The sequence below is a fragment of the Prorops nasuta genome, unplaced genomic scaffold, assembly GCF_024137725.1.
Source record: "Prorops nasuta isolate Cenicafe-Biocafe unplaced genomic scaffold, Cenicafe_Pnas_1.2 PNAS00004, whole genome shotgun sequence".
NCBI lineage: Eukaryota > Metazoa > Arthropoda > Insecta > Hymenoptera > Bethylidae > Prorops > Prorops nasuta.
Genome location: NW_027116801.1, coordinates 9,991,416 through 10,012,007, shown reverse-complemented (window position 1 = coordinate 10,012,007; position 20,592 = coordinate 9,991,416). Strand labels below are relative to the sequence as shown.

General features: G+C 38.4%; 1 protein-coding gene across 4 annotated transcripts in view; it reads left to right on the top strand.

The window, feature by feature from the left end:
• Positions 1 to 20,592, top strand: part of LOC136773039 (serine proteinase stubble-like) — a 71,379-nt gene that overhangs the window by 33,583 nt on the left and 17,204 nt on the right. For 2 of the 4 annotated variants that reach the window (XM_066726378.1, XM_066726376.1), the window contains exon 1: positions 11,238 to 11,921. The exons of the other annotated variants lie outside the window; for them this stretch is intronic. The gene's annotated coding sequence lies outside the window, so the exon portion shown is untranslated. Of the gene's footprint in view, positions 1 to 11,237; positions 11,922 to 20,592 lie in introns of those variants that run through there. 4 annotated transcript variants of the gene reach the window in all.

The following is a 20,592-nucleotide window of genomic DNA, read 5'->3' as shown; positions in this document are numbered from 1 at the left end:
AGAGATCGTGTTAGAATGTTGCAATTTAAGGTGTTGGAAATAATTGGGATGAAAGTTTCGAGTGTTCTTGCAGGATTTAGTGTTTACACGTTAGCTAAGAGTGCACGAGGAGGAGGTGAGAGCATTTCGCGTTATATCCTTGTATCTCTCTCTCTCTCTCTCTCTCTCTATATATATATATATATATGTAGGAAAACACATTTGAAAATTGTCTGTCTGACGCGCGAGCAACATATAAGAAGAGCGACAGGTATCTTGGAATCAAGCATGATACGGGTACAGAGAGTAGATGAGAGAAATAAGAGCGTTTGGAAAGTGATCTCTGCGCTCTATCTGCGGTGCGTTGACTCCATCCTGGTAGACAGTGACGGATTGCGCCGGGATCTGCTTAAAGGGTGTTCCTAAAATTCAAGCCTCACGTGTGCCTCTTATTTGTCTCTTTCAGCCCAACAGGACCACTACACACACATTGGCTAATAAATTATAATACACCTCGAACACAGGTATCCCTATATAATTAATGTACCGTGTCCCTTTATTATTCTTATATGTATACGTGCTGCGTATCTGTGCGAGTTTGATCAATATATTATTCTGAATCCTGCAAGTGTGCTGCATTCGCCTGAGAATTCATTGTCAGCTGCAGTTACTCATTCAATCTTATTTATTTCGACGTCTACTATCCCTTAATTTCTATAATAACCATATATGTATATCATATTTCAAGCAAGCTACGGCGTACCGTAATACTAAAATAATTTGATTGATGCATCTTTATTATTCTAGTGCCACGTTTATTCAAATGTCGACTGCTTGAAAAACAAATAAGATGAAGAATGCCCCTGATGAAATTTAATTATGCATTATTATCTAAACCTGGAATAGATTAGCATGAAAAGGATAAGCATTTAGACTTATAAATAAATCAATGTCAGTGGCACGTTTATTTTGGTCCATCTCATGTTAATTTTACAAGAGTTTATTCATCCTTTTAACGATCAAAATTATCCTTTTAAATTCTAATCGAGTGTGTCGTATCTGAAAGTTTGTATTTAGACATTGTTTAAGACAGTGCATGGATATCTCGTGTTGTTTCTATACATAAGCTGGATGAAAGCCTGCAGGTTCTGTAAATTCCAGAGCCATCTATTATTTACCTTATTTAAAGTAGCAGATGCAGGACATGCGGACTTATACATATGTATATTGTCTGTCTAGCTTACAAGAAAATCTCCTGTTCCCTCGTTCCTCGGCATCCTTACAAATCCTCTACTACGATCGAAAAAGCAGTAAAAAAATTCGGACAAAATATCTCGAGAGCAAAATACGTCACGATGCACTTACAAAGCTTAGCCTGCTCAAGCAAATTATTTCCGGAAGTCCTTTCAATTCGGGATAAACATAATACATTTTTGTCCACGAGAAATCCAGTCCATCTGGTTCCTTTCGCCAAGTTCTTCGGCGTAAGTATATACATAGAGAAATTCAGGAAGAGATAAATTTGGCAGAAGACGATGTAGCGTGCAAAAATACTGTTAAAAAGTGCATAAAATACGGAGTGACTAACATTTTAAATATTTCTACCACAGCAATATAACGAAGGCTAAACTTATTAAAGGCTGAAGCTGTCATAAATACCGGTACACGAAATTTTCCCCTCTTAAACTTTTACTGAACCTTTAAAATTTAACTCTTGCTGAATTGCAGCTTTATGAGAGATTTTATTTAAGCACGCACACACACACACACACAAATAGAAACACTGCTATTTTCGAATAGCAAATGAATATTTTTTAATAAAATGCCCCCTCGTCTGCGTCAAGTTTTATAGACATTGGGAAGGACGTGCGTCATGGTGTCAATTTTCATTACTAACTCGACAGACGAAGCAGACGATACGCGAGGATAAAGTGTCACGTCATTTATTCAGATTTGTGCGCACCGGCTTCCAAAATATTCATTATTAACACCGCGAGCGGCGAGAGAGCACGAGTGGCGGGTTCAAGATGAGAAAATGATTAACCTATCACAGGATAGCTTTTATCTGTCAAATTACAGCTACGGTTTGCGCGTCAACAGTTAATGCAGATTTTTATCGCGAAACAAAACTCTGACAATGAGTAACGAGACTCTCTTCGGAATATTCTTCCTTTCTAACGAATATGACATACTTTTGACGAAGAGGAAAGTTTTGCACAACAATTAATGCGTAGAAAAGAAAAAATCAATAGCGATGATTACAGCAAGATATTTGAAAAGCAGGTCAAGTTCAAAACGTCCAATGCATTAATTTCTGTACTCGATAATAAAACGCTTTTCCGTATTAGGGAGAAGCAGCAATTAATCACGCGAATAATCGGAGAATAGCTCGCGCGCCTGCAGCTCTTTCTTTGAAATTCAATTCTAAGGATTATGTCGTTACTCCCGCGGTGCCATTTCAAAGCGTTCCCGAAGCTTCCGATGAAAACTCTGATAACTCCAATGCAAATTAGATCTGTCGGAGATACTACGATCACTATCGGACTTATCGGAGTCGTTTGCTGCGAATCAAGCCAATTCTCCCACGGATCATGCAAATGCCTCTGCCTATATATATATATTATGTAAGCCCTCCAACGATCATCCTGCAATTTTTCTCTTTTTTTTTTTCAATATTTTTCTTTCGGTTTATTCATCGCGCTTGTACGGCCCACTCGAGAAAAAAATTACTCGCTCGAAAAATAATATCGCCGCGGCGAGTCCTTATTCTTACGCCGCGTTATTTCGAATTAAGGACGTCCGAAAGACTCGGCAAAAACGGCCACTTTAAACTTAATTTCCTCGTTAAAGGTGTTCTTTCAAATTCCAACAAACATTACGCAGTGTTACTCGTGGATAAAAAGAACGACATGAATAGTTTTCAAAAATAATTCTAAATTTTTTGTAAGAAAACATAAATATTATACAAGTTAATCTTAAATAGTGCGTAAGATCTTTTAATTTTTTAGAATTTTCATCCGAATCGTTCCTCGTTTGCATATAAATTAATGAAAATTGCAATGTTAAATAATATAAATTTTATCCACGATTTTTTCATGAATTATTAACCAACAAATTACAGTGTTTTATTATCTGAAAGAAAATAAACCTAATGACAATTTAAGAATATCTTATAATTTTTGAATTTCCACTTCAACATACTTAAAATTTCTTCCTCGTACTTGTTCCGCAGGTTGGATAAATTGCGGAGAGGGGAACAGAAGCATTTATTGAGGCAAACCGAGTGTTTCGTTCACCCTCGAATGAAACTAAGATTTAATTCATGATAGGGCTCGCTTTCGCTACCAGAACCGTAATCACTCGGGCCACTCGATATAGTATATCGTACCTGTGAGCCGTTGTGCACGTTGCTTAATTACGGGTCTGGACCTGGACCGCCTTTACCCACTCATTGAAATTTTTCGTGTACCCGCCCCGCTTCTCCAGCAGAGGGACAAGAAGGACCGGAATGTAAGAAGATCCGCATGGGAAGCTGAAATTCCTTAAAACGTGAAATTCAACCCTTTTCACTCATACTTGCAGGTGACTATACTCATCCTAGCTTGTTTTATAATCGTCCTGACAGCTTTCTATTTGTGCAGTTCGCGAGAGTCATTGCCAATGAAAGTACACGATTGAAGTAATTTATCAATAGTGTATGTGTGTTTGTGTGTGTGTGTGTATGGCTATTGATAGCTGCTATAACTGCCAAGTATCCCGCTTTGATCGGATATAGACTGCTTACTGCAGGAAAGTAATGAGATTACACACTGGGAAGCAAAGGAATGACAGCCTTTTTTTATCTCTCTCACACACACATGCACACACCGTCAAAAATGTGTATACATACATATGTGGAATTCGATAATCACGCCACGACAATACTATTTATGTACATCATAAACGTGTGCGGTAATTTGACTGGCATTGACCTCGATCAAGACTACTCTCTGGTGCAGAATCGATGAATTTTCATTCGCGTATAACGTATCGATACTTATGGGGCGAATATGGCTTGTTAGAGGAATGACTAAGCAATTCACGCAATTATCCCTTGAATCTTAACGACAAGCGTCGTATATCAAGCTCGCAGCGAGACCGCCGCGCCGGCTGATCGTGACAGCAATCTCAAACCAGATCGGTTTTAATATCTGCTCGGCTCCGCGCGCTGCAGCCAAACCCGATCCGTAGCGGTACTCGCTCGCACGCTTCTTTTACACCTATGATAAACCAAACAAATTTCCCCCGATTTCTCGAAAACCACCAGTGACTCCGCGCGATGCTCCGATTCGATCGGTATCGTCATCGCCGGAAATTCACCACTGTCAAGATAAGTTGGAACATTCGGATAAACTCGACTGAAAATAACGCTCGGATACGATCGCTCAACTGAAATTTATCGTATACGTAATGCGATAGAAAATAGTTGTAAAATTGCAACGACAGTTGTATTCGAGTTTGTAACACATTTACTACACTGTTGTATATAAAATTTTGTTTCTAATTTTACAGCAATTTTTTAGCAATAAATATAATAAATTGCTCTTTCGTAGTTCAATCTGGATTACGATGAAAATCGTTTACAAAATTAGTGTCTAATTTTACAGCAATTTTGTGGTAATAAATATTAAATTATTCTCTGACAGTCCTGCGTAAATTTATTATATACAATTGCGAGCTATAAAAAGTTGGCCACGAATGTTATTGCAATTTGACAAAAATTCAAAAAAGCAGTTTCGAAAGTATTTCTAAGAAAATGGCTATCTATGAGGAATTTTAGTGAAATTTCTATGATTTTCAGTCGATCGAATAAATAGAGTTTAATAATAATTTATATGGGACTGGCGTTTTGAGCGTACGGTAAAGGTTTGTGGCAGTAGTAAATATGCAAGCTCGTAGACGGTAATCGTGCAGTGTCTGAGCGCGATGGCAGTGACCGGTAGTGTATCGCTCGGTGATAATGATCTTTGATTAAAGGCAAGCCGGCAAAAGGGTAATAGGCAAGTATGGTATATATATATATATATAGGAGTGAGCAAGGGGAGCTGAATAAGAGACTCGCGTTATGGAAAATGACCAAGCTGCAGTTGGCTGCAGGGACACATCTATATACATACATATACAGATATTATGTTTCGATCTTTCTCACTTATCCAGCTCGATCGCTATATCCACGGTATTACCGATACCCCGAGCGATCCATGAACGATTTTACGTGACGATCGGTCAATCAAAAGCACCAAACTGTGAAATCGCTACTACACTTCGACCATTCGATATTCCACGCTCGTTTCTATCATCTCCGACAAGCCTCAACACACCTCCCCCCCCCCTCCTCTTCCCTTTATCTTTCACACCATATTAACCCCGGCTCTTCTCCGATTCATCCGCTAAAACCGAACTCGGTTCGTGACCAATTAAATAACTGATCCGCTTCGAGTTAAAATGTATATGAGTCTCGCGTTATCGAGCAAAGCTCTTGAAATTCCAGTGTATATATAACGAGAACAACGCATCAGCCGTGCAAGCCGCAATAATGCAGACAACACCCGCTCTGTCCATTATTACTTTGCAAACCAACCAGTGTAATTCGTTTGGTCCAAGCTCCATGGAGAGGTAGTCTGCAACTTCCTCAAAGTTCCACGAATCAACTGGCAAGGATCCATCCCTCTATCTTATGTGTGTGCGTGTTAAAATTTCCAGAAAGAAAAACTAGATCCTAGATCGTTCAGAAATTATATAATTTAATTAATCGATTATAACATTACCATAGAGAGCGATAATTAATGAAAGTAATAATTGAAGCAAGGAAGGTTTTCTCGATGAAAAAGCACAATGAATTATTTGAGCCATTTGAATGGGAAATCTGGGTCGTAAAGCGGTAATAAGAGCATAGAGCGGTTTGTTCTAGCGGAAGATCACAGGTAGCAAAGTGATCTAAGCGTGGCGTGAGAAGAAATGGTCCTGCCGTGTCATTAAAGATAGCATCTTACGACCTTGTTTAATAGAGAGGAAAACTGCTAACATTCCCGCTTTGTCGATAGATCAATCATTATTTTTATCTGGATTCGTGCACTTTTATCTCCGCACGTTGCTGTTGGTGTTGGTGTTGCTGCTTCCTCTGCTTCGCTCGCTCACTCCGATCTCTAATGTGTACAGTTACGATGCGCATATTTGTAAAATCCTCTGCGTTTATTTCTCTTCGTGGCCAGGAATACAGAGTATCTGCTTCCTCTCGAGTTCCTTCGACATAAACAATAATAATTGCTCTTACAATTATCGATATTCTATCCTGCAAGCTTGAGATTTGCGAGAGTCGTGAATTTCAGTCTGTCAGTCCGTTATCGTTAGCAGTTCGACTCATATCTAAATGGTCCCACAAGTTTATCGCACTGCCTGTGAATTGCATTTCTGACAGTAATGCTGCAACATTACGAATTCATATGGGGGAAGCTACTACTCGCGTAACAGCTTGAAATCCCATATCCGTTCGAGTGTTCTCTTATATTATATATATATATGCATATGTATATACCTAACACAGAGAAAGTGTCGCAAAAGTTTTAACCAGCAGTCATTATGCCTGAGAGAGAGCCAGCTACTCTTTCTCGGCGAAGTGTTTCTCTCTCTCTCTCTCTCTCTCTTTCTCTCTCGACACTCACGTTGGAATTAAGCTTCTATTCCTCCGTACAGCGCTACACGCCGCACAGCACCGCCTTTAAATCGCTTCAACGTTGTATTGAGCTTCTTCAATGGGCCACAGCCAGTCATCCAACTCTAATACCACTACGACTTACCGCTAATCTCACTTTTGCTGACCAGATTCCAAAATTTCTATATCTCATTATTAAATTAACTTTAAGCTTTTAAAGGAACATCTATTGTTATTTATAAAATTGCAGTCTTTGACGATTTAAAATCAGGTAATATATTATTTCGAAAAATATAGATTCTTGTTTAGGTAAGAATTTAATTTATTAATATTATTTTTTTAATTCTAAGCGAATTATAAATTATTAAGACAATTTGGAGAAATTGAGACTAGTTAGTTGGATGGTACGATCGTATACAATCATGTTTTTCCGAGTATTTGTTTTTTCTCTCGTGGATAGCCAAGTTGGAAGCTTCCTCGCTGCTTTACACGAGGAAGCTCGCGTGCGAGCTATAGCCTTTGGCTCCTCTAACTCGCTTGAACGTTGCTTCAATGGACCAGCCAGTCATCCAACCGACCAACCAGCCAACGAGGAACCTCGTCCTCTTCCACCGCGAGTTACCGCTAATCTCACTCCAACACTCCTTCAACTTGCTTCCCTTCTTCAAGCTTGCATGCGAATCGAGAATTATCTCCCAGCCTTAATCGTATCGCTCCAACCGGAAAATCTTCCAAAATTAAAACCTTTCCGTATAACGCTGCACTCGCACAATCACTGATCAACGTTTTCTCATCTCTCGTACGGACGCCAACACACACATACACGCAAACTGCATACATTTTCCTCTCGCGAAGCTTTCACGCTAATTAAAGAATCGTATAACGAAGATTCTAGCTAAATTGCGTCCATTAGCGTGATTAACGGAGCATTTTGATGCTCGTCTGGCATATAAAAACCTTCGTGGTAATATCGATTGGGACAGGGTTAGATGGCTATATAATGCAGTGCTCGGTAAGTGCATTATATCCAAAATAGCAGATATCAATGTTTCGCAATCTTTTTTATAGAACGTGGCAAACATTTTATTATTGACATCGGTGTAAAGCTTACAATGAGCACCAATAGGAAATGACATTCGTAAAAACGTTCGTTCAGACGCGCGCGGTTAATCTTATTATTAAAATCAGTTTTATGAAGCCAACAAACGAACGTTTAACGTATTCAATTATTCCATTAACCAAGCAATAAGCACTACATTTATAAAGGCAACACAGAATTATTTATAAATACTACAAAACATATTTCTTACTCGTAATACAAATTTATGAAAATATTCATAAATTTGTCAATAATAAAAACACAAAAATTTAAACAATTTGATAAACATACTTATTATCAGAATAAAATATTATTATAAAAAAAAACTCTGTTAAAACAACACGCCTACAAACTATAAATTTTCGAATGTGCAACGAATGACTGAATAAAGAAATCCTTATTTCGCACAAAAAACATTGCTTTTACCAGTCGATGCATTGCTAAGTTTTCTGCAATTGCAGATTGTACGTCGCGTCTCGTTGTGTCGATTGAATAATTTTATTAAATTCGATCAGTCGTTCTTCGAAGCGTGAATATGATAGCGAATAGAGACACGCGAAACCGAGTGGAAATAAGCGACCACTTCCCGTTATATCTTGCTTTGATAGAGGATCCGTTGGTAGCTAACACCGGTTAAAGGTATTTGCGCAGGTATGTCGGTATACCTATATATATATGTATATATATATATATATCTGTGCACCGAACTCTCGTCGCAGGAACGTCCGTACCATCCTCGTCGTCGTCGTCTTCGTCGTCGTCTCGATGCAGAACTAACTAACTGCAAAATTTGTATCATCCTTTCGCACGGAGGTTCAACGTCAACGCTGACCGCTTCACGCTATTCCTTGCAACTCCCCCGGTTCCCCCTCCCCTCTAAATACCTTCGACTTAATTGACGCGATTTGCTGCGCATCGCGTTCCCTTAAATGATTCTTCCGTTGGACGATTCGCTCCAGCGTCCTACAAGCATTCGTTTCCATCTTCGCGCTTTTCCTTCGCTTTGCATTCCGTTCCTCATCAACGATCTGCGCTGCTCGGCCGCATAACGCTCTTTCCCATCCAAAAATTAATCACACCATCACCCCTCTCTAGAAATTAAAGCTCTTATCACGCATCAACGATCCGCCACGCTTTTTCACGCTTTGAAGAGCTTTCGAAAAAAATTCAATAAACTACTTTTTATGAAGACACCTTTCACGAGTCGTGATCATCGTTGAATTGTTGAGATCGTTAATTTAACCGTGCAATTTTTATGAAAAATGTTTTTTTATACTTATATTCGGTTTTGTTGAAAACTACTCGGTTTATATGGCGTATTTTAACAACCAATTAACCGAGAACCGCCACTGATATCACATTTTCATAAAAACAAATTTCTTCGCTTTTGCTCCGGGGCTCATTAATCCTACGAACGCAATTATGGAAGGGGATGAATTTCGAAGAAGAGGAAGTGTTATAAGTGCTTTGGCAAACTGAGAGCCTCTTTTCAGTTAATTGCCAGTGTATAGCGACGCATGGTGCAAGAAGCGTTTGCAAAGTGCGAAAACCACGCGAATGGAGCAAAGAGAGTTTATCGCAGAGTGATAACAAGGTAGGCAGATTTACTCACGTCCCACTGACCAGACTCGGCCGGTTCGTTTATTAGAATCGGCAAAAAATACTTTTTATACAGCGGCGACTGTTGACCGATGAATCGCGCCGGCGATATTTTTCTTTTATTTTATATATGAAGAAACCGGAAGTGTATTAATGATCTTGTCTTGCACCGCTTCGCAATTAGTGGAAATAATTTGATCATTAATTGTGTCACGTGGCTGTCGATTTGTTTTCTCTTTTTACTCCTTCTCTCTCTCTCTCTCTCTCTCTCTCTCTCTGTTTTTCTCCCCCTTACCCCTTTTTCCTCGCGCGCGACGTTCCTTCAAACTACTGTCCTACTCTCGATACTTTCGGCTCGTAGCCGCATTCTCAAGCACTCAGAGACACCTCCGCTTCTACTTCTTTTTCTTCTTCATCCTCTTCCGGTTCTTCCCCCTTTCCTCCGTCCACTTGCCATCTCATAAAGTTGTTTCTCTGATTCCCCTGTTGTTGTTATTGCAATCTCCGGCTCATTTCAACTCGTAGCTGTACTTTCGAGCACTTACACTCAACTTCACCTCTGCTTCTTCAACTTCTCCCTTTTCTTCTTCCTATTCTCTCTTCTCTTTCTCTCTCCCCCCACTCTTTCCCCCACCTATTATCTCGTAAAGCTATTTCTCTCATTCCGTTGCTCTTATTATAACGAGCTTTAATTAATTTAGTCTCAGCTCCATTTTCAAGCTCCCGCGCAGCAAACTTCACTTCTACTTCTTTTTCCCCTCATCCACTCTCCCCGCCCCCTTTCTTCATCCATTTGTCATCTACCAAAGCTGCTTTCGCTTCGCTGCTATTATTATAGCAAACCTTGACTCATTTCGACTCGTAACTACAGTTTCATGCACTTGTAGCCAACTTCGCACATCTACTCTTCCCCTATTTTTCTTATTCTTCCTCTTCCTCCACTTTTTATCTTCCAACTCTGTTTCTCTTATTCTATTGCTGTTATTATAACGAATTTTAATTAAATTAGACTCGTAACACCATTTTCGAGCTTTCACAGTAATTTTCACTTTTACTTTTTTTCCCTCACCCCCCAAACCTTTTGCCGTCCGCAAAGTTGTTTTTAATCCCACTGCTACTGTTATCACTGCAAACCTTGGTTCATTCCTACTCCGTAGTCATCGAACGAAACGAGGAGAACGGTGCCTTCTGTGTACCTTTACGCTCTTCAAACCGCTCATCTGTACTTGTACTTCCCCCTTCCGCTTCATCCTCACTTTTTTCATGAATCACAACAGTCTTCGCACTTTGTCAATGCAACTTCACCCAATTCCAAATGTCCGTATCGTCTCGTCCCCAACTTGCCAAAGTCAGGTCAATCCCTCTATCTTCTCCTATACAATCTCTTATTCTACCCAATATATATATATATATATATATATATTCATTAAGAGGTACAGCCATTCATTACTCCAATCTAAACAAGGAAAGCGATCCTCGTGTGTGTGTGTTTGATAGGCATAATATATTATTATTAGTGAAAAAACTGAAAGTTAAAAAAAAGTTGAATAAAATCATGATGAAGCATAAAATTGATTTTGACGTGGCTCTTCCGGATGACCTTGAGTAACCGAAGATGATGTTGGCTCGAGATGAATCGATGTTGTGATGGAGTCGTTGTAGATGGTGACAATGTCGGCACTGGTAGCAATGGCAGGTAGCGCTAACTAAGATCGAGGAAAAAAGAGTGGCGGGGAGGGGGCTAAGCGAAAGAAAGGCATGGAAAGGGGGGGAAGAGAGTGTGCCTATCTTCTTGTGTGTGTATGCGTGCGATAGCTTGCTGCAATAGTGATGGTCAGTGGTTGTATACCGGTTAAGCCGTTCAGTGCATGCCCGACGTCCGTCACGGTTAAACCTTAACCACTCGATCTCCAGCCAGTCTTATAACTAAACATCTTTCGAGTACTCAACGAACCTCGTCCAAATCCTCGCAAATCTTATCACCGCCACTACTGCAAGTCCGTTCTTCGACAACCAAAATGACAATTTCCTCGTCGTCCACTCCATCCACCGGAATCAATTTTTTCACTCTTTACTCTCGACCCTCGGTAACACCCTTCTATTCTTTCCTTTAATCGTCTCAAAAGTTCTTCCACCTTGTACATATATACATATCTGCCACCAAGGCTCTCACAGACTGTTTCCTCCAACTCGCAAGAGTGCTGACGACTTATTTCTTAGAACGCGTCATTAACGATGCCAGTGATCTGGGTGAAACCTCTTCGGTGTATTCGTGACGTCATCCGTGATTGATCCTTTTGGAGGATGATCGAGTGAGCGGTGATCGACGATACGTCATCGTGCTCGAGTGCGAGTGTGCGCCAGTGTCCCAAGAGAGGAGAATTACGATGGGGAGTTGGTGGCGCGAAGACTCTGAGCGAATAGCGCTGAATACCAAGAGAAACAGCAAGAAAAGCAACAACGACAATTGGAGCAGTCGCGAATGAAAAGACAACATTTTCCTGAGCCGGAACCAAGCAGAAACGGACCAACCCGATCCCCAGGGACTATCAGGTACTTCCCACGAGGCGACGCGACGTGCTTCCTCTTCCGCCAGTCACGTTTCGATCGATTCGTCACATAAATCACCATTGATTTACCTCGCTTCGATCTCTCTAATCCTCTCAAAATACTCCACTTGCCTCGATCAATGCACTTTTATCGCAGCCACGTTTCATGCATGCGTAAACACCATATATATGCTGCTTCGAAACAATCTTACAGGAATTTATAAATATAGACTCGATATCAATGGGGATTCACGAAAAATTACCCATTTTAAAATTGACGCACCTGCGAGTGCCAAACTCTGACGTTTGAAAATTAATTTCTTGTTTCAATGGTGCAGTTTAAAATTCTGATAAATTTTAGTTTTGTTCGTTTGTAAGAATAACTCGAATATATTTTTTTTAAATTAATATATTATTAAATAAAGGAAAAATGAATAATTGTTCAAATGATTAGAAGGTATTAAATATTAATGGAATTTATATTTAATAATGTAGTAAATTCTCTCATTTTGTCAAAATATTCCTCCACATAATTCAAATTTCAATGAAATGAGAAATAGAATTTCTATCCATAAACATTTTTAGATTGTGTATAAATTAAAAAAAAAAAAAAGTCTTGTAAAATTTTACAAAAAATAACAATATTCTATATATCATAGAAGAAACAAGGCGATTTAAGTTTGCATAATTTTTTATCGTTTTTGAATGTTTGCCAAGGCCCTTAAATTGACTAATGGCAAATGCAGCTGCGTGGTGTAATCTTTGCACCGAGTGCGCGCTACTGTTATAGGTTTTCATGAAAAATTTTTATGATTTAACGAATAATTTATGCAGTAACGTAAAATCTGAATTTTTATTAGTTTTTCATAAAAGTATGAAGCTTCGCGTTTGATTCCCCAATAGAAAAATGATTGCCGCTAGACGCCAGGAAGAATGTCGAGATTAGCAAACGTGCAGCGAGGAAAGAAAGAGCGTATTGTGTTTAATAAGTCATTGAGAGTCGAAATGGAATGAAGACGATGTAGTTTCCGGCTACCGGTAGCAGTTGGCACTATATGATCCAGGCTTGATCCACGAACACTTAAATACCGTAACAACGCAGAACGTGACTTTGGTCTCTAAAGCTATGCAATATCCACGCTGGCTGCTCATCGTCCAAGACGTCGAAGGAGGCTTCCAGTTATCTATTACCGTTGTCACACTTCCGTAATACTTCTCCAACGTCCATTAATCCTTAGCCAGGCATAGTCGAAATACCAAGCAACCTAAACTCTTGCATTAACGCATTCGCTTATATTATATATATATATAGGAGAGACTGTGGAACTAGTTGACTAAGTTCTTGTAAATTTGCCTGTACTAAACTTACAGCATATATATTATAGAATTGTATAAAATTCAGAAGGGGGTATTTATATATATTTACATATTGAAAGTTATTTATCATTTTGATTTATAACAAATAGGAAAGATTATATTGTTTATTATTAGATAGATAAATTTTTAATATTAAAAATTAAAAGAATCCATCTCTAAAGACAGCTCTGATAAAATATATATAAATACACGATCGTGAAACTTTATAGTGCAAAATTAGGCAACTATAAACAATTAGTCAACTATAACCTCTTGAGTCAACTACCCTGGTCTACTCTATATGGGCTCATTGCTTGAAAAATATTCTTCCCTGCTAGCTCTCTCATAGATTTCTTCCTACTTAACAATGCAATCAATAGTTGTTTAATGCATAATTAAAGTCACCAAGCTTTCTTCTCAATATTTAATCGAAGTTCCTTAATCAAAATAATCGACCTATTAAATTTAAATTGATAGATATTGGCTCAAGTCGATATTGTCTCCAGTAATTAATTCCAAAATCGATTAGGTATTCGGATCAATGGTAACTGTATTGCCGTATATCTTAAAGGGTTGGCGAATCGTGAAATAGCTATTGGTACGATGGCAACCCTTATACATGTATATACTACTTGTATGTATAGCATCAGGGACGTTAGAGTCAGATCATTGCATTCTAATCACTGTGCTTTCTGATATGGCATCACGATGTATCTTTCTCTCTCTCTCTCTCTCTCTCTCTCTCGCGCTTACTAAACAACATTGAAATTGTACCCAGAATTGGTATCCAACATACAGTGATGTATACCTGCTCCCACGTGATATTTATTATTCAATAAAGTATATCTTTGTCGCGCGTTAATGAGCATCAGCAGTTAAACTCTAATAAACAAGCTTCGGCACAAATGACAACATTGAATTTCGCGCATCTACCCCAGACTAACCAAACTTTCACGTGTTTCGTAATTTATTCCCCGATTGTCATTATTTCGAAGCGATAACCCAAACTTGACGACACTCGATCTAATGGCTCTTTAAAGAACGATGTTAGCTTGTACTGTCGTAGAGAGAAAATTATATTTGAAAGGATTATCACATTGTAGCTTGAGTTTATTTCTGGACGAGGGTTTTCTCGATAAATGCTTGTATTACATGCAGAATCTTAATAGACGCAGTGCACTTGTGATGGAAAACTAGTCAGCGAGCTTGGTATGAATAGACATAATTGATGGTCGTCCTCGAGTCAGTGATGCGACGGCATGCGTAATTTTAGTGGCATAAATGACTTCATCTGATAAATCATTTCGCATCAAGATCGTTATTTTTAATCGTTATCAACACAGGCCTCCGGCCGCGTCAATATCCTTATTACCAATTTCATGAACTGCCGAGCAATAATTCAGGCATGCAATTTTTCTACTTGTAGTCAAATAAACCATACGTGTATATTTAAAAGAAATAAAATTTTCATATTATAATTGAGCAGCTCTTTGTAAAATATTTAAAAACAGGTAGATTGCGATAGAAAAAAAGATATACTAAATATGTATTGAATATTAATGTATTGTCAATACCCTTATATCAAATCATTGTTCTTTTTTAGACTTTTTCTTTATTAAAAATATCTGTCTTTTATTTTATTTTAATTGTTGAAGTGTATATAACTCTATAAGCTTGATGAATTAAATATTTTAATTTTTACTTATACGAATATAAAGTTTGACTATAACTAGAAAACTTCTGTATACGAATAGCTTAACTTATTCTCAACAATTCAGTGTATACAAATTGGTTTAATAGAATACTATAAAACTACACAATGCGACTAATTAAATTGCTCGAACTAAACAAATAAACATACAATAACTTCGAATTTCAATTGATCCTATAAATACGCAATAAAACTCTTACTAAATTCCTTTCCAGCCTTTTTTAAAGTGAATGTGAAAAAAACTTTCTTTTTGTAATCGTATGCTGGATCTGTTTCAAGGTCTACTTCGCTAATAGAAACTAACTAATTGTAAGTAAATTCTTGCACAAGTCATTCTTCCGATATGCTTCATGTACCAATTCACAATGTGAAACAGTTTTATAACACTTGGAATTAACGCATCAGTTATATGTAAATAATTTCTTAGCTACGATATCAATCTGCGTTAAAACAGAGTAACAATAAAAACGGAATGTAATTTTATCTTTTCTGCAGCCTGCTCTAGTTTAAAACAAACACAGTGCAACCTATCAATATAATAATGCTCTGAATAATACCAATTCTTTTATTTTTTTTACATCTCGAACCCCCACTCCTACATAAATCAACATTATTTACCAAGCGATTTGAATCGTAAAAAAATATATTTAAAAAAAATTTTAATTATCATTCACATATAAAACTACTAAGAAGTTGCATTGTAAAATAATAAGAATAGTATATATATATACATAGTTGTAATATCCGAAAGCTAGAGAAGGAAGGTTGATTCTCCGTTAAGAGTACACGTCGACGAAAGCAAGTGTTTATTTATAGCATGCGGTCTTTTGCAGGTTCTACATAAGTAGTCGAAGATGGGTATATTTATAGCTCGACGAGTGGGTGTTTAAGGGATAAAGGTTTATTATAGTATAAGAAAGAGTAAGAGAGAGAAAGCGCACGCGCTTGGATAAGATCAGCTGTGTGTTTAACGCGCGCTTACGTTTACGGGAAGGAGGAATATCACACGCTCCCTTGCAAGGCCGTGCGGCCGTGCAGGCCGTGCACTTCGCGTTGCCGCAAATCGCGGAGGCTATCGTTAATGAGTAGCGAGCAGGCGATGTACGAGGAATTTATAAACGGCCGGCACTATAACCGAGCCGTAATAAGAGCTTTCCGATTCTCGTGCCACTGACACCCTCGCCTAAGATCGCACCTCGCAATCAGACGCCGACCGTAACGGTCAAGGATTACAGTTTGGTTTCCTGATCCTTAAACCGGTACGTGGCTCGCTCATAAAGACAGTAATAACGCGCGAGCCAGATCTTTTTTCATCGAGAAACGGCATTCCCTCGCTCGCGCGCTCTTCACTTTCGATGCTTCTCTTACCGTTATTAAGCAACTTAATGTCGCATTAACAATCTATTGCCCGAAACAATTACCAGCACCAATTAAACACTCATTCTTCCCCCGTTTAGGCCCAATTTCCAATCGAGCCTTCTTCTTCTTCTGCTTCTTCTTCTTCTTCTCTTTTGCCTCTTCAGCCTCTCCCCTTAATCAGCCTCCATTTCCTGCGAGCTTTGTTACGCTCGCTTATTAACCAGCCTAGCATGCAATGCCAGCTCACGTGCCGAGAAAGACATAAATTTAATTACGCTCGAATCAAACACCTAGAACAGTTCATTTCTATAAAGCTAGGTTCAAACGATAAGTGGCTCAATCCAATAAACTTAACCGACCAAGATTCGTTTCGTGGAAAAGGTTTATCAATTATATCGTTGTAACAAATGTTCTATGGTAATTGAGACTCTGTGTTGGTTTTATATTCTTTTTTATAATCCTCCAATATCCGACACGTGGGTCGTTTTTATTTATGATTTTTTCTCTATTACAATGCTCTTTCTAAACTGGGGTTTTTTAATTGTTAGATTAACAATTACAGAATTATTTTTTTTTTAATATTATTATTATCCAAACTATTAGTTAAGATGTTGAAAATTTTTTATGAATTCCTTTTTAGTAGAGTTTTAGATTAGCTAATTAGGCGTGAACGCGAACATCCATGGGTGTCCGGTTTGAGGGATAATTATGCACGCGTATTTGTTTTTCATTGGAATACACCAACACAGGGACTTAAGCTGAGAATATGTAGTGATGTAGATGCAATATTGTCAGTAAACTATTTATTGATAATTTTTATCATTTTCCTGCGACTTTTTTCCTGCACTATATACACACATATACAGTTGTATAGAGTATATTAAAAGTCCTGGTCAAATTGAAAACCCTCGATAAAAGTGGTGATTTTGAGTAGGAAACGGTTATCACTTTATTTGATTTAGCTCCCACTTAAAAAGTTTCTGCTCCCAATTGATCCTTCAGTCGAGACTTTTTTCCAACTTTGTCACGACTTTTCAGATACTAAATCCTCGCTCGATTGTCATTTTATTATTTGAGCACATATAGCAAATACCTATAAATGATATATCTATATAAATACTACCCTGGACTTACCAGTTCAGTGAGAAAATGTGTGTGCAGCTTGGTTCCGGTTCTGTTTCTCCCATAAAAACTCATAATTACTGATGAGACTTTACAATTAAAAAGGCGTTTGGAGACGAAAAGGCCCATTAAATTTCACATCCACAGTTAAAGGTCACTTTCTATTCCTCGAGGAAACGCACGCGTACTTGCATACTCTCCGCAAAATTAGTTCATTATTTTCAACGCTCGATATACTTGTAATTGGCAAAGGAATTGGATGGAAACGGCAGCATCAACAGCAGCGGAGTTTGCTCAGCATCAATGTCTAACAGTAAATCCAGAGAAAGAGAGTTGCTCTTATTTGAATTTTAATAACAAGAACGTCTATTTGTGGTAAAACTAACGGCTAATCCAGCAAGGACGTGGATGCGTTATATAGCGAGCGATTAATAAAATCCTAGCTGGGTGATTGTGCAATAAACGTCATCGAGTACAATTTTCAGATACTTGTCTCCAGTAAATTCCGAGCAACCGAGGAATTACGGGCCTAGCGGTATTAATTAAGAAACTTTTTTTTCAGCGTAATAGACCGTACGCTCGTGGCGCGAGAGAGGACACGGCCAGTAATTTCTGCAGTACGAACGTAGTAACGCCAACTGGAAAGTAACTTGATCGATTAATTAACCGACACGCCTCGTCTGATCTCCTGCCGATATTTCCTACAAGCTGATGCATCTGCCTTGATCGCATAGTCCGCTTGTAACTTGTAACTATTTAGCTTCCAGAATAGCGTACCGTTTTACATACTGAATCTGGCAATTGCTGCAAATTAAACTACACGATATTTTTTTTTTCATTACAAAACACTATCGTAGGCAAATGACCCACGATTACATCCTTTTAAATTTGCACAGGGCTGAAGAAAAGAATTTTATATATTTTTTTTTATGAAATTACTATCATTTTGCAAGACTCGGTGTATATAAGTGAAATTTATTTTGAAAAGAATCACTGAAATATTGTTTTTGCTCCATTTTGGAAAAATGACGTAGCATCGTGTGTCTTTGTTATTTCTAGTCAAAAATAAAATTGAATGTAGAAGCAAAGTAGGAAAGAGAGCTGACAATGAGCATGTCTGTGTTACATTGATTGTTGACGAACCAAGTGGAACGAGTAAACGCCCACAATCTGCCATTTGCATCTCATACGCGGATTTACTGTTATTCGAGAAACCGCTGGATCCACGAGTCCAAACTAATTAACATTTAATTAGCAACAACACGTTCAAGTCGAAAGTAAATCTTGATCAATTGTGATGAGAAATTGCGATTAGATATCGGGAAGGAAGAAAGGTCCTCGAGCGGGACGTGACGCGTTATTATGTAATATTGCAGAGTGTGAGAGCACCGGATGCTAATTTCTCTGTGTATAATGAGCAAAGGATATAAGTTGGCTGATTCATTAACCCGACACCTTCTGCCTGACCCCTTGCAGTACTGCCAACTCACGGCTAATACAATAGGAGGATCAGTCTTTTACAGCTCGCCTCTACACAACGTCTCTCTCTCTCTCTCTCTTTTTGCGGCGCTTCACAGTGATCGAAGCCAGATATTTACCGACCAACCAATGCATTGCAATTCCAAATAACCCCCTCCCTCCTCCCTTCATTCACTTATTCAATACATATAGACACCTCACTATTTTCCAGGAAATTATCAGAAAAAAATTGATGACCACGTGAGAAGCATTACAAGCTTGATTTTGATACTTGTAAATGCAAATGCGTTTATTGAGTAAAACTTCCGAGTACAGTAACAACATATTTAAGAAACGGCGTTAATATTGATGGTGCATTAAAATGTCAAGCTCGAAGCAACATTGGACGCTGCTTTTTAATTAAAGGATAATCAATCAATCGAATTACTTGGCAGTAAACGGTTTTAATTGCTGCGACATACTAATTGTTTTCCGATAGTTGTTCAGGATGGGAGGGTTAGCCCCCCGTAATCGCTGCTGGCGAGCAAGCGATAGGAAAATTTATTTCCCGTTCCACGACACTCTTCGTCCAGTGTAAAATGTCCCAAATGTACGAAAACGCATGCCGATAGCGAAGAACTCGTCGGTTGGTCGTAAGATGACTATAAATTTTGCGTAACGGCCACAAAACTCGCAGAATGTATGTAAACGAGACGTTGCGTCAGGCATCAGGGATAAATGAGAATTTACGAGCTACTCATTCGTCAAGAATACAGCGAACCACCTTTACTTACTTCTGACCCTTGGCATTTTTTTGCACGACGGAACGCGCTTCGGCAGTAAAACTGTTAGATCGTGGCGAAAAAATAAAAAAAGGCGAATGAAACGGAAAATAAGAATCGCCGGGTCGTTTCGTTGAATCGGAAAATCTTCTCACGCGCCAGACTGGGCCACGTGTTTAGGAAGTCCTCCTTATAGTCAGCCTGAATTTTAATGAGTTGCCAGTCGTCCGCAGCAATATTTATTATCTGATTTTCTTACAAATCGCTCTATAATATCCGACTATATATATTGAATTTAAATATTTTACCGGATCGTCGCTGCCAATTCGAATGCCACGCGAAGCATGCCTCTGCTTGATCGTTCTTATATAATTGTTTTCTACGATTTATGGCAGCTTGAACGTACGGATAAACAGTCTTATGATTCGCCATGCTCTTATGCTATTAATGCTGGTAAACACTGCGATAATGGATGATTTAAAGTAAATACGCTCGAGTGGTGCTATTAAGATAGAAAGAAACAATTTTACGAATCTAATTACGCCGTTTTTATGCTGCATTGCTTAACAAACATCTAGGTCGAGTAGGTTTATAAAGAAAATCACGATTATCGAGTAACTTTTTAACCTTCTTGAAACAATGCAGCATAATTTAGTGGATAATTTGCAAAAACATATCAAGTAAGATAACGGTTACTATATATATATATATATATATATATATGTAGTAAAGGTTTCTTCAATCAAATCTCGGACACAAGAATCGCATTAGATAGCTTAGTGAAAGATCCACTGATATCCAAGCTTCGTTAACAATGGTACTCGTAAGAAACTCGAAGTTGCGCGACAACTAAATCCTCCGTCGTGAAGCGAGCCGTTGCTTTTCAA